Genomic DNA, 16,031 nt, shown 5'->3' on the forward strand with positions numbered 1-16,031 from the left:
AGCTGTTAACCTTGTGGGAGTTTCCTTGTATGTTATTTGTTGCTTTTCCCTTGTTGCTTTTAATAATTTTTATTTTTCTTTAATTTTTATCAATTTGATTACTAAGTGTCTCAGTGTGCTTCTCCTTGTGTTTGTCCTGTTTGGAACTCTGCACTTCCTGGACTTGGGTAGCTATTTCCTTTCCCATGTTAGGGAAGTTTTCAACTATAATCTCTTCAAATATTTTTTCTGGTCCTTTCTCTCTCTCTTCTCCTTCTGGGACCCCTATAATGCGAATGTTGTTGTATTTAATGTTCTCCCAGAGGTCTCTTAGGCTGTCTTCATTTCTTTTCGTTCTTTTTTCTTTATTCTGTTCTGCAGCAGTGAATTCCACCATTCTGTCTTCCAGGTCACTTATCCGTCCTTCTGCCTCTGTTATTCTGCTATGGATTCTTTCTAGTGTATTTTTCATTTCAGTGTTTGTATTGTTCATCTCTGTTTGTTTGTTCTTTAATTCTTCTAGGTCTTTGTTAAACATATTTTGCAACTTGTTGGTCTTTGCCTCCATTTTTTTTCTGAGGTCCTGGATCATCTTCACTATCATTATTCTGAAATCTTTCTCTGTAATGTTGCCTATCACCACATCATTTAGCTGTTTTTCTGGGGTTTTGTCTTGTTCCTTCATCTGGTACATAATCCTCTGCCTTTTCATTTTGTCTGTCTTTCTGTGAATGTTGTTTTTGTTCCACAGGCTGCAGGATTGTAGTTCTTATTGCTTCTGCTGTCTGCCCTCTGGTGGATGAGCCTATGTAAGAGGACTGTGCAATATTCCTGATAGGAGGGACTGGTGGTAGGTATAGCTGGTTGTTGCTCTAGTGGGCAGGGCTCAGTAAAACTTTCATCTGCTTTCCTGCTGCTGGGTGGGTCTGAGTTCCCTCCTGGTTGGTTGTTTGGCCTAAGACTACCCAGCACTGGAGGCTACAGGTTCTTTGGTGGGGCTAATGGCAGACTGTGGGAGGGGTCACACCAAGGAGTACCTCCCAGAACTTCTGCTGCCAGTGTCCTTGTCCCCAAAGTGAGCCACAGCCACCCTCCACCCCTGCAGAAGACCCTCCAACACTAGCAGGTAGGTCTGGTTCTTTCGCCTATGGGGTCACTGCTCCTTCCCCCTGGGTCCTGATGCTCACACTACTTTGTGTGTGCCCTCCAAGACTGGAGTCTCTGTTTTCCTCAGTCCTGTCAAACTCCTGCAATCAAATCCTGCTTGCCTTCATGGTCTGTTTCTTTAGGAATCCTCCTCCCATTGCCAGACCCCCAGGTTGGGAAACCTAATGGGCTCAGAGCCTTCACTACAGTGGGTGGACTTCTGTTGGTACCATTGTTCTCCAGTTTGTGTGTCACCCACCCAGTGGTTATGGGACTTGTTTTTATTGTGATTGTGCCCCTCCTACCATCTCATTGTGGCTTCTCCTTTGTCTTTGGATATGGGGTATCTTTTTTGTTGAGTTCCAGTGTCTTCCTGTCAATGATTGTTCAGCAGTTATTTGTGATTCTGGTGCTCTTGCAACAGGGAGTGAGCGAACATCCTTCTATTCCACCATCTTGAGCTGATCCTCCAAAACACTCTGTTCTTAACAAGGCTTCCTCTTAAGAGGAAACTAGTTAACCAGAGCCTAGCCTGCCAGTGTGTTATCTGAGTCTAACCGACCTGAGGGAAAGGAAATATCCAACTCCAGCAGGATCTAGTCTACCAACAGGGATAGGAGAAATACCCAATTCCAGCCACTCTAGCCATCTTGTCCCACCTAATAAGGGAGAAAAAAGGTAAGAAAAAAAAGCTTGTAAATTTCACAGTCCAGAGGCATAAGTGCACTGAAAGGCTGAGACCAACTCATAGGATTGTAGAACACCTCACCCCACACCTTACCGTCACATTGCTAAAGGCTTATTTACATTAGTCTCTTTTACCTGGTACATCATGTCTGGCTATCAAGAAAAAATTACAAGGCATACCAAAAGGCAAAAAACACAATATGTAGTGAAAGAAGAAGCATCAGAACCAGACATGACAGAGATATTGGAATTATCATATCAGGATTTTTAAACAACCATGATTAATATGCTAAACAGTCTAATGGATAAAGTACACTGCACACAAAAAGAGATAGACAATGCAAACAGAAAAATGGAAATCTTAAGAACTAAAAAGACATGCAAAAAAATTATAATACACTGTGACAGAAATGAAGGTTGCCTTTGATGGGCTCATTAGTTGACAGAACAAGCCTGAGAAAAGACTCTCTGAGATGCAATACATTAATACAATTCTAAAAACAAAGATTACAAAATTTGAAAGCAGCACAACAATATCCAAAAATATTTCGATAAATACAAAATATGTAAAATACGTGCAATGAGAATACTAAAAGGAGAAGAGAAAAAGGAACAGAAGAAATATTTAAAACAATAACTGAGAATTTCCTCAAATTAATGTCAGACACCAAACCACAGATCCACTAAACTCAGAGAACATCAAGACAGATAAATGACAAAAACCCTACTTATAGGTGTATCATTTATAAACTACAGGATATAAAGGATTAATAAATATTTAAAGTGTTGAGAGGAAAAGAACATCACCAACCTAAAATTTTGTACCCCACCAAATTACCCATCAAAAGTGAAAAAAAATACTTTGTCAGACAAACAAAAATTTAGGGAATTTATTGCTATTAGACTTGCCTTGCAAGAAAACAAAAACTTCTAACTGATAACAGTTAATAGATAGTAGATGACACTTTGTTCAAAATAATAATAACAACAATGTATTTGATTATACATGTATATGTGTATTCTTATGTATAAATGATTTATATATATATATATATGTGTGTATGTATGTATATACACCTTTATTGTGATATTTGCTTTATTGAAGTGATCTGGAACCAAACCCACAATATCTCCAAGCTATATTATATTATATTAATTATAATATATAATAATTATATACATTATATTATACTTTGAAGATATTGTTAGTTTGGTTCCAGACCGCTTCAATAAAGCAAATATCAGAATAAAGTGAGTCATTTCCCAGTACATGTAAAAGTTATGTATACACTATACTGTAATCTATTAAGTGTTTAATAGCATTAATTCTAAAAAGCAAGTGTACAGGGCTTCCTTGGTGGCGCAGTGGTTGAGAGTCCTCCTTCCGATGCAGGGGACACGGGTTCATGCCCCGGTCTGGGAGGATCCCACATGCTGTGGAGAGGCTGGACTCATGAGCCATGGCCACTGAGCCTGCATGTCCGGAGCCTGTGCTCTGCAATGGGAGAGGCCACAACAGTGAGAGGCCCACGTACCACACACACACACACAAAAGCAAGTGTACAGACCTTAATAAAGAATACTTTTTTGCTAAAAAATGTTCATCAACATCTGAGCCTTCAGTGAGTCATAATTTTTTTGTTGGAGGAGGGTCTTGCCTCCATGTTGATGGCTGCTGACTGATAAAAGTGGTGATTAGTGAATGTTGGAGTGGCTGTGTCAATTTCTCAAAATAAGACAACAATAAAGTTTGCTGCCTTGACTGACTCTTCCTTTCATGAACAATTTCTCTATAGCATACAATGCTGTTTGATAGTGTTTTACCATAGTAGAACTTCTTTAAAAATTGCAGTTAGTCATCTCAAAACCTGCCACTGCTTTATCAACTAAGTTTATATAATATTCTAATTTTTTGTTGTCATTTTAACAATTTTCACAGCATTTTTACCAGGAGTAAAAGGAGAGATATTCCATGTTGATGGATGGAAAGACTCTATATTGTCAAGATGCCCATTCTTCCCCAAATGATCTATAGATTCAAAGCAATATCAATAAAAATTTCAGCAAGTTATTTTGTGGCTTTCATTACAGTGCTTTGAAAGTTTATATGGAGATGAAAAAAATCAAAAACAAAACAAAACAAAAAAAACAGAATAACCAACACAATATTGAAGGAGAAGAACAAAGTTGGAGGACTAACACTACTCACCTTCAAGACTTATTTTATAGCTACAGTAATAAAGACAGCAAGGTATTGGTGAAAGAATAGACAAATATTTTAAGGGGCCAGAAAGTGAGTGCAATAATAGACCCACATAAATATAGTGAATTATCTTTGAAGAGGAGCAAAGGCAGTACAATGCAGCAAAAATAGTATTTTCAACCAAAGGTGTTGGAATAACTAGACATCCACATGCAAAACAGTGAATATAGACACAGATCTTATATCCTTCACAAAGATTAACTCAAAATGGATCACAGATCTAAATGTAAAACACAAAACTATGAAACTCTTAGAAGATAACATGGGAAAAAATCTAGATGATGGTGCATATGGTGATGCCATTTTAGATACAATACCAAAGACATGATCTGTGGAAGAAATAATTAATAAGCTAGACTTCATTAAAAGTAAAGACTTCTCTGAAAAACACAATGTCAAGACAATGAGAAGACAAGCTGCAGACTGGGATAAATATTTGCAAAAGACACATCCGATAAAGGACTGTTATACAAAATATGCAAAGAACTCTTAAAACTCAACAATAGGAAAATAAACAACTCAATTATAAAGTAGGCCAAAGAACTTAATAGTCTCCTCACAAAAGAAGCTATACATATTGCAAATAAGCATATGAAAAGATGCTCCATACCATATATCATCAGGAAATTTCAAATTGAAACAATGAGATACAGCTATGTATCTATTAGAATGGCCAAAATCCAGAACAACAGAATGCCAAATACTGGTGAGGGCTTGCAGCAGCAGGAACTTTAATTCATTGCTGGTAGGAATGCAAAATATTATGGCTACTCTGGAAAATACTTTGGCTGTTTTTTACACAACTAAACATACTTTTACCATGTGATCCCGCAATCACATTCCTTGGTATTTACCTAAAATTATGTACGCATTAAAACCTACATGCAGATATTTATAACGGTTTTGTTCATAATTGCCAAAACTTGGAAGTAACCAAGACATCCTTCAGTAGGTGAATGTATAAACTATGGTACATCCAGAAAATGGAATATTATTCAGCACTTAAAAAAACGAGCCATCAAGCCATGAAAAGATATGGAAGAACCTTAAATACTTATTACTAAATGAAACAAGTCAATATTACAAGGTTATATACTATATGAGTCCAACTCTATGACATGGAAAAGGCAAAACTGTCATGATGCTAAAAACATCAGTGGTTTCTACAAGTTTACAGGGGAAGAAAAGAATGGTGGAGCACAGAATATTTTAGGGAAGTGAAAATGCTCTGTGTAACATAATGATGTATAAGGTATCATTATACATTTGTCTAAAATCATAAAATTTACAACACCAAGAATGAACCATAATGTAAATTATGGACTTTGGGTGATTATGATATACCAGTGTAGGTTCATCAATTTAAAAAATTTATCACTCTGGTGGGGTCTGTTAATAATGAGGGGGACTATGCATGTGTGGGGGCAAAGTGGGATATGGTAAATCTCTGTAACATCTCTTCAATATTGCTGTGAACCTAAAACTACTCTAAAAAAGTAAAGTCTTAATAAAAGCAAAATCTTGTTGCTTAATTCTCCTAGAACTCAGTTCTATCAAAGGTACTAACAAAAAAAAATAACTGTAGGTTTAATAATCAGGTAATTAAGATGGAAATTTCAAAATAGTATCCAGATTATGTACTATATATAGTTTATTCAACTTCTTTTATTCTGAGTAATATGAACCATGAAACAAATATTATTTCTGTTATTGTATCAGGTGTTGTTTATTTGTCTTTTTGTTTCTTTCCTTAGTATGGAAATCTGACCACATTTCTTTGAGGTCGATTTCATTAAAGATACCAGGTTAGGCTATTGCTGCTTGAAAATAGTATTAAGAATATGATACTAGTTTAATGTATTCTTCCTGAATAATTGGAACTACTGGCATTTACATGACCAGCACAGAAGAAATATTGTTAGACTAGTCAGAACTTTAGTAAGATATAGTTATACCAGTCATTTAGGTTAATGCAGAATATGTTCAAATAGCTTTCTGATAGAAAAAATAATTAATTATTCAAAGACCCAGCCTTTCATATTACGGTCATTGAGTTCAATCTCTCCAGCATAAATTTTGACTAAAAGGTATTGCATGTTTGTCCTGTATCATTGAATGCTTAATATGTGTCAGGCATTGTTTCAGGCCTTAAGGCCCCAAGATGAACAAGACAGATGCAGTCACTGTCCTTACTGAGTTTCTATTATTGTGGGGGGACAGACCCGAAATCAAGTAAGTATCCAAACAACCTAATTACGGCAATTTGGAACGAATACTATAAAGAAAACAAACAAGAAACTGAGATGGAAAAAAATAAAAGTGAACCTATTTTAGATAGTTTGATTAGAACAGATCTCTCTGAGGAAGTGATATTTAAGTTGAGAATTAAAGAGAAGGAGCTGGATTTGGGAAGTGAGGGGAAAAATTTACTTTAGGCAGAGGGCAGAGTGTATGCAAAACAGAGATATGAAAAAGGTTTGTTGTATTAAGAACTAAGAGATCTGTGAATGGAGTGTAGAGATCAACAGAGTACCCAGGATTAAAATTTACCTGGGATTTGTTGAATCAGGCATGCTAAGGACAGCAGATCAGGAGACTTGACTGCAATTGAGAAGATACGTTATGCATAGTTGCCAAGGTGTGTGTGTGAGGGCATGCCATACCCCACCAGGGCTGGTCAGGAAGCATAAGGAGTTGAGGGGAAGTTATGAGCCAGAGCCTTTATTGGGTTTATTGTGGGAAGGAATGGGTGAGGCAAGGTAGGTACACTGAATAAATTTAGGATTGGATAGTTTGAATAATTTCAGCAGGCTCTGGGCTATACAGGTTATCTCTAGTTGTCCAGTACTTGACCCTTGGGTGCGTTAGATTAAGGGGAATATTCACTTGTAGTATGAATGTTTGATATAGGAGGTGGTTGCTGGTATGGGCTCTGTGCTGATCTGCATATCAAAGGCATACTCACAGGTAAGTTTTCTATCTCTAGGAATTAGCTAACTCTGGGTGTGTCAGTAGCTGCTAAAAATTGAGATTCCTGAACCATGCTACAGGCCTAGTAAATCAAGCTCTGGAATTTTATTTTTAACTAACTCCTGGATGATTCTTATCCATTCAGCAAGGCAAAGGATTAAGGACCAGTATCTGGGAAATACCGTACTGGATTTATATTGCAATGGATTTATATTCCATCACTCACCTGACACTTTTGTGAGCTGTGTAATCTAATGGTCAGTCTCATCACCTTGTATATTCTAGTGAAAAGTGCAAGCATCATTGGGGACATTGAATATTATAACCTATAATAATTAATTCATTATTATATGGCGGATTTAATTTAACCCTTCCCCACATAACCACCCAAATACTCCAGGTGCCAGTGCCAGTATAACTCCAGTTCAAATAAAAAAGAATGAGTCACAATTAATTATTGAGTAAGTCAAGTACTCAAAATACAACAAGCATTTTCTTTTCTCATAACAGTGGTTAAAATTAGAATTTCCAAATATTGTGATACTTTGAATGATATTTATGTTGTTGAACTTTTATAGGCTTCATTATCACTTTTTTTTTTTTTTTTTTTTTGCGGTACGCGGGCCTCTCACTGTTGTGGCCTCTCCCGTTGCGGAGCACAGGCTCCGGACGCGCAGGCTCAGCGGCCATGGCTCACGGGCCCAGCCGCTCCGCGGCACGTGGGATCTTCCCGGACCGGGGCACGAGCCCGTGTCCCCTGCATCGGCAGGTGGACTCTCAACCACTGCGCCACCAGGGAAGCCCATTATCACTTATTTTTAAGGACTGATTGTACAGTTCTCTTTTCTTTTCGTGTAGGCAAGTACCTCATGAATATTTATGGAAATCAGATTTAATTACACTATTTATGAATGGATTGAATGTGGCTAGAGATGTGCTAAAATAAATCTTTTGTTGTTTTAATTTCATGGGGGAGCTGGTTCCCAAATGTTCCAGCATTCAGAAATAACTTACTGCACATAAAATGAATTTCTATATTTACATCTGTCTGGATATTTCAGCTTCACCTGATAGAAACACTAAATTATTTGTACAAGAAAATCAGTTGTATATAGTTCTCTCTCTTTACTCTTTAGTCTGAAAGAAAAGTTCGCTAAGTGATTCTCAAGTTCCAATTAATAAAGGACTACAGTTGTTAATGATAGAATGTAAAAATTTTGTTTCAGAGTATTTGGCAAATAATGTGAAATTTCAGAAACTAAATTAATCATAGAAAGACTGACTTTTCTATTCACTTTAATCATGCTGCATATATTTTGGGGTGAAAATGCTCCAAAATAACTTAGAATGGAAATGGACTTTTAAAACTCTAGAAATACTGTTTTTTGTGTTCCTGTATTGTCCATCTCAAGGTTGATTTTTTTTGCTTATAGTAACACTCTTATAATAACACCCTTCACAACTATTGATTAATGCAACATCTATTGATTCACAAATCATTCTGTACATTTCTGCAATATACTTCTGCTGCTAAGCAACCCAGAAAAACAGTCATTTTCATTTCTAAGGGATATAAAGTTATTTTTTTCATTAATATACAGATATGTACAACGAATTTAGGACAAAAGAAGAGGATTATTTCTAAATGAAATGAATAACCACAATTTATGGATCAGATGGAATCAAAGAGTTGTCTCCTCTCTTCCCTGATTAGACTTAGAAATATATTTTCTATGACCTTTAAAGAGAAACAATCAATGAATCTCCAGTATATTTATTCAGTATTTTTTTTCTTTTGTTTGTTTGTTTGTTTTGTGGTACGTGGGCCTCTCACTGTTGTGGCCTCTCCCGTTGTGGAGCACAGGCTGCAGATGCACAGGCTCAGTGGCCATGACTCACGGACCCAGCTGCTCTGCGGCATGTGGGATCTTCATGTGGGATCTTCCCGGACCGGGGCACAAACCCACATCCCCTGCATCGGCAGGCGGACTCTCAACCACTGCACCACCAGGGAAGCCCTTATTCAGTGTTTTGAGTGAGGGGCTAAGTGTATTTGCCTCAGAACAAGGTAAAATGGTACTAACCCTATCAGGTTTTCTTTTTATGAACAAGTAAACCCCATCATCTTATTATTCTAAATAACTCATCTCTTAGCCACTGTTGTAATAACCTGATAAATCCCTTTTCTTTTTGGGGTGACATCACTGTTTACACAGAATGGAGAGATCAGTATTTGTAGGCAGAGTGGAAAAAGAGACAACTCTGTCACTAACTAGCTGTGTGAGTGTTGGGAGATAATCTGCTTCTGTGATTTGAGTTCCTCATCTGTTATAGTGTTTCATGAGCCTGGACTTTGGAGCCAGACTGTTTGGGTTCCAAACCCAGCTCTACCACTGACTAGCTGTGAGACCATGAGCAAACTCCTTAAACTTCCTGTGCTTTGTAACTCCAGTGTTGGGTTGCCTCAGGCCGAACAACAAACAGGGAGGTAACCTAGCGCCACCCAGAAGCAGACAAGCAGATGAAAGTTTTACTGAGCCCTGTCCACCAGAGCAACAACCAGCTATACCTACCACCAGTCCCTCCTATCAGGAATATTGCACAGTCCTCTTACATAGGCTCATCCACCAGAGGGCAGACAGCAGAAGCAATAAGAACTACAATCCTGCAGCCTGTGGAACAAAAACAACATTCACAGAAAGACAGACAAAATGAAAAGGCAGAGGATTATGTACCAGATGAAGGAACAAGACAAAACCCCAGAAAAACAGCTAAAAGGTAAAGACCTTCACCTTCTCGGGGCTTCTCAAACCCTTTTTGTGGATACATTTTCTCTGGACTTATACCTATAAATTTCCAATTTGAGGAAGTTGCTGGCTTCTTTTTTAGGCCTTGTAATCTTGTGCTGTCTCTGGTGTCCATCTGTGTTGCTGCAAGTTCCCTGAAGATTCTTCAAGCCACCCAACTTTCTATTTTCTTAGCAGTGAATGGGCTTCTACAGTATGCCTGGTTCTGCTAGTGCTCCAAATCGGTTGAGACAGAACTCAGTTCCTCAAGCATCACCCCTACCTCTGCCAAAAAATCAAAACCAAAACCAAAACTGGAACACTGGAGCATTATCTATTCTTTTATTCCTTCCAAATGGGAGGCCATCAAGCTATATTGTTCTTTGTCTTCTATACTGCAGGTCTTCTAGAGCAGCAGCAAGCTTCCCAGTACTCTATTGCTTTCAATGGCACCTAGTAACTCATAGTATGCTGCCCTATAAGTGCTCTGAGACACTGAAAGCAGTCCCTTAGGCAGCTCCCTGAAAAGCCAGAATGTTTGACACATGTTCCAACTCCTTCCATAACCAGGTAGAAGTTGGGAGTTGGGTTTTTTCCCTGCTCCTTCCATGCTGAACCAAGGGAAGAGACTCGAGAGTGTGTGCTAGTCCAAATCATTGCCTTTGTTACTAGCAGACCCCAACTGGGTATCCTTTCCAGTCAGGATTTAGATACAGGCAAGACAAAAGCCAGCCCCTCAGACGAAGTCAGGATGTTGGAAGTATGGTCCAATCTTCTCTTTTCCTTCCCAGGGAGAAGGCAGGAGTTCGGAGTTTTCTCCCAATTTCACTATGCTGTGCCACAGAGAGGGACTACGGTGAATGAATGCCATTAATTTTCCTATTGGATTCATTGTGTCTGATTTTACTCACCTGGAGTGCAGGAGCCTCTTAGCTTGTTTCCAGATTTCTAACAGAGATTTGGTTCAAGTATTTTCATTGAGTTGGTGTCTTTGTCAGAAGAAGGAGGCTCTGGAACTGCCTATTCCACCATTTTTCCGATGTCACCATTCTCAGTAATCTGTTTTACCAAGATTATTCCAGTGCACACGGAAGCTTGAGAAACGCTGATCTAAGTTTTCTTCTAGCTTAAGCATTCATCAGTACTCCTTGTCTTCGAATTCTACATATGCCACCTATAAGCTGTATGACTTTATGCAAGTTCTTTTACCTCTCTGAGACTAATTTGCCCCATATACAAAGTGGGTATGATAGTTGTAGTTTATTCATATGGTGATTATAACATTAAATGAGTTAATATATACATTAGTTATTTTTTTTACTGTTATCAATGTATTCATCATAAGTCTCAACTCTCTGTGTTTTAAGGCAATGTTGCAGTCCTCAGGGAAAGCAGGAGTTTACTTTATACCCCTGGAAATTATAGAAAGAATATATACTTAAGTATAAAATAATAGGAAACAAGAATCATAAAACATAAAAAGTGAATTGTGAATAAAAAGACTAATGAAGGTACCATAAGAGACCTTAGAGTTCTTCATCAAAGAAGAAGTAATAACAGAGGGAGTTAGAGATTCTTAAGTCTGTATTAAAAAATTGTTTCATATTTCTAAGTTGGCCTGTAGTTGGGCATTTTTGATTATTGAACTTGGAATATTGTATTTTGGAGAAGGTTTTGCAGTATAATTTTGACAACAGTAAAACTTTAAGACTAGCTCTTTAATGGTAAGTTTACCATGTCCTTACTAGCACATTCAGTAAATAGTCATTTTTTTTACTCCCTGTCCTCACCCTCTTCAAATGCAAATAACAGTTGGGCTTGAGAGACTGAGAACATGACAAAGTGCAAAGTTGATATTATCTTTAAAGGACATAGAAGCTTTGGTTTGTGGTTGGGAAATATAACGTGATAATTTATTAACTGAGAAGATATACTTATCAGGAAATTTTGGAGTGGGGTGAAAGTAGAAAACCGTCGGTACTACTTGAGTGGCAATGATAGGTCAAGAAAACCTAGAAGACATATTTTAGTCCAGAAAACTGGCACCTGAAAAAATTTTACAGCAATCTGAACCCTGACTTTAATATTTCACTGCAAAAGTATGATTTCAACATACTATTAATTTTTGGCTGATTTATAGTTTGAAGAGACATCTGAAAATAGTAAAAAAAAAAAAGTAAAACATTTTTAAAGAGCTTAAACTATATTTTCTGTTTAGTCAAACATAATGTTAATATATTAGCAACTCCTCTAATTAAAACATGTTTGCTTCTTGATTGATGATTAATAATAGTCAGATATGTCAGTATAAGATCTTATATGATTGGAGCTGTGGTCTAAGTCTATAATTCTTCCAACACTAAAATGATGGTAATATATTCTGTAATTATAGAAGAATACATTAATATCACCATTTTTGTCTCAATATAAAGTATGTGTATCTGTAAATGCTTTAAGATAATATAGGTCCATATTTATTTATGGTCTATGGACTTCATCTTTTATAAAAAGAAATTCTTCTTAAATTTGTATGCTGTTTTGTCCTCACAACAATTTTGTGATGCTGGTGGTGCAGAATTATTCAAGCAAGTGATAGAGCCAGAACAGAAATACTAACAAGTCTTCATCCTTGTCATCTAGTTACCAGGACAGTTAGGAAATTCAAATAAAATATTACATATAAAGTGCTTATCACAGTGCCCGAGACATAGTAAGCACTTAATAAATGCTATTACTACTACCACCACCCCAACTACTACTGCTGCTGCTGCTGCTGCTACTACTACTGCTACTGCACAAAACAAGTTCAAAACTAGAAAGAATAGAATAAATGGTAAACTGTGGAATTAAAAATTTTTGGTAACAACTTGTAGTTTGGTCGCTAATAGAAGGCTTTTCTAAAGCACACGCAGTATGTTATTTATATTGTGATGATATCAGAAATTATTTCAAAACAATTTTAGGGGAATGGGTGAGGGTCTTTTCTATAAAAGCCATCAATCCTCAGCACACTTCTCTATGATAGAGACCACTACAGTGATAAGAAAATAGATACATGTGAAGATACCAAGGGTAGAAAAATAACCAAAAAGCACTCTGGAGGATTTAGAGCCAGAACTAGTGAGTAATTTGGTGTCCATCTGATACTCTAACCAAGGTGAACATCTTGAATTTTAAATAGGATTAAGTTGAAAAGGTAACCAATTTACTTAAAAATATTTTGATAAAAATGGACAGTTTAATGGTTCAAAGATGAACTATATGTGAAGCAACATGGTTGTTAGAAAGTTTGATGAATATATAAATTCAAATTAAAAGCAATATATGATGAATTTATTATAAAAAGTAATGTTTATATATAGAAAAAAAGAGTGGTTGTGTTTTCTTGTCTTCTGACAATTCCAAGCAAACCTTTTTTTTTGGTAGCAACGTGATGACTTATAATTTGTTATGTAAATTTACTGTCAAAAATATGTATGCTCTTTAATAATAATGTAATATTTTCAGTATTAAAATCTAACAACTCTGTTATTAATAATTCTGCAATACACATAACCTATAATAAGGAAAACAGAGTGAAATTTCCAGTGTTGGGATGTATAATATTAGTAATCATTGCCTTTGACTATAGCTTCTGACTGTCTCTTGTTTTTATGTGTTAAGCTTTCTGTTCACTAATTGGATGCAACAATATAATATGATAATTCTGGCTGTAGACAGTCATCATTCCCTTTGAGTGCCATAGATGAACTTAATTTGGATGGATCCAATCAGGAAGACCCTTAGGAAGCCAAGTGTTTCTGGGTCTGAGTTGGTATTTCAGGTCTGTGCTATGATTTGGATCTAAGGGTTCATGATGGACTTCCTTTTATAATAGGCCTAATATTCTCTTAAGCAGGCAACTACTTAAACAAATAACAGAATTAAATAAGACTGAGGATGCTGAGATGCGAACAGAATGAGTATGGCATCTCACAGCTCCATAATACTGTTAGAGAGCTGTTTCTTGCATTCCTGAGCATATAGAAAAAGACTGGAGGTTCCTCCTCACTGGGTCAATAACCTTATCGAATTTAATATCTGCTCAGAAACCTTTTCTATATAACAGGGAGGACAGTGTAGGAAGCATTTGCTGGCATGCCATGAAGTAATATAACAAGAGCACTACTGAGAACATTTCTAAAAACATGCAATACAGGGGCTTCCCTGGTGGTGCAGTGGTTTAGGGGCCACATGCCAATGCAGGGGACAGGGGTTCTTTCCCCGGGCCGCGAGAATCCCACATGCCACGGAGTGGCTGGGCATGTGAGCCGTGGCCGCTAGGTCTGCGTGTCCAGAGCCTGTGCTCCACGACAGGAGAGGCCACAACAGTGAGAGACCCGCGTACTGCAAAAAAACCCAAAAAAAAATGCAATAAAAATTGGGTTTTTTTTCATACAAGGATAGGTTATACTAGGTTAAATATAATCTTATTTTTTATTATTTTTATTTTTTACATCTGTATTGGAGTATAATTGCTTTAAAATGGTGTGTTAGCTTCTGCTTCATAACAAACTGAATCAGTTACACATATACATATATTCCCATATCATTTCCCTCTTGAGTCTCCCTCCCTCCCACCCTCCCTATCCCACGCCTCAAGGCGGTCACAAAGCAAGGAGCTGATCTCCCTGTGCTATGCGGCTGCTTCCCACTAGCTATCTACCTTACGTTTGGTAGTTTATATATGTCCATGCCTCTCTCTCGCTTTGTCACAGCTTACCCTTCCCGCTCCCCATATCCTCAACTCCATTCTCTAGTAAGTCTGTGTCTTTATTCCTGTCTTACCCCTAGGTTCTTCATGACATTTTTTTTCTTAAATTCCATACATATCTGTTAGCATACGGTATTTGTCTTTCTCTTTCTGACTTACCTCACTCTGTATGACAGACTCTAGGTGCATCCACCTCATTACAAATAGCTCAATTTCATTTCCTTCTATGGCTGAGTAATATTCCATTGTATATATCTGCCACATCTTCTTTATCCATCCATCTGATGATGGGTAATTAGGTTGTTTCCATCTCCGAGCTATTGTAAATAGAGCTGCAATGAACATTTTGGTACATGACTCTTTTTGAATTATGGTTTTCTCAGGGTATATGCCCAGTAGTGGGATTGTTGGGTCATATGGTAGTTCTATTTGTAGTTTTTTAAGGAACCTTCATACTGTTCTCCATAGTGGCTGTACCAATTCACATTCCCACCAGCAGTGCAAGAGTGTTTCCTTTTCTCCACACTCTCTCCAGCATTTACGGTCTCTAGATATTTTGATGATGGCCATTCTGACTGGTGTGAAATGATATCTCATTGTAGTTTTTTTTTTTTTTTTTTTTAACATCTTTATTGGGGTATAATTGCTTTACAATGGTGTGTTAGTTTCTGCTTTATAACAAAGTGAATCAGTCATACATAAACATATGTTCCCATATGTCTTCCCTGTTGCGTCTCCCTCCCTCCCACCCTCCCCATCCCACCCCTCCAGGCTGTCACAAAGCACCGAGCCAATATCCCTGTGCCATGCGGCTGCTTCCCACTAGCTATCTACCTTACTGCGTTTGTTAGTGTGTATATGCCCATGACTCTTTCTCGCCCTGTCACAGCTCACCCTTCCCCCTCCCCATAACCTCAAGTCCATTCTCTAAGAGGTCTGCGTCTTTATTCCTGCTTTACCCCTAGGTTCTTCATGACATTTTTTTCTTAAATTCCATATATATGTGTTAGCATACGGTATTTGTCTTTTTCTTTCTGACTTACTTCACTCTGTATGACAGACTCTAGGTCTATCCACCTCATTACAAATAGCTCTATTTCGTTTCTTTTTATGGCTGAGTAATATTCCATTGTATATATGTGCCACATCTTCTTTATCCATTCATCCGATGACGGGCACTTAGGTTGTTTCCATCTCCGGGCTATTGTAAATAGAGCTGCAATGAACATTTTGGTACATGACTCTTTTTGAATTTTGGTTTCCTCAGGGTATATGCCCAGTAGTGGGATTGCTGGGTCATATGGTAGTTCTATTTGTAGTTTTTTAAGGAACCTCCATACTGTTCTCCATAGTGGCTGTACCAATTCACATTCCCACCAGCAGTGCAAGAGTGTTCCCTTTTCTCCACACCCTCTCCAGCATTTATTGTTTCTAGATTTTTTGATGA

Source organism: Aethalodelphis obliquidens, unplaced genomic scaffold (assembly GCF_003676395.1).
Source record: "Aethalodelphis obliquidens isolate GAN/ISIS:26980383/991018 unplaced genomic scaffold, ASM367639v1 scaffold54, whole genome shotgun sequence".
In the NCBI taxonomy this organism is placed as follows: Eukaryota; Metazoa; Chordata; class Mammalia; order Artiodactyla; family Delphinidae; genus Aethalodelphis; species Aethalodelphis obliquidens.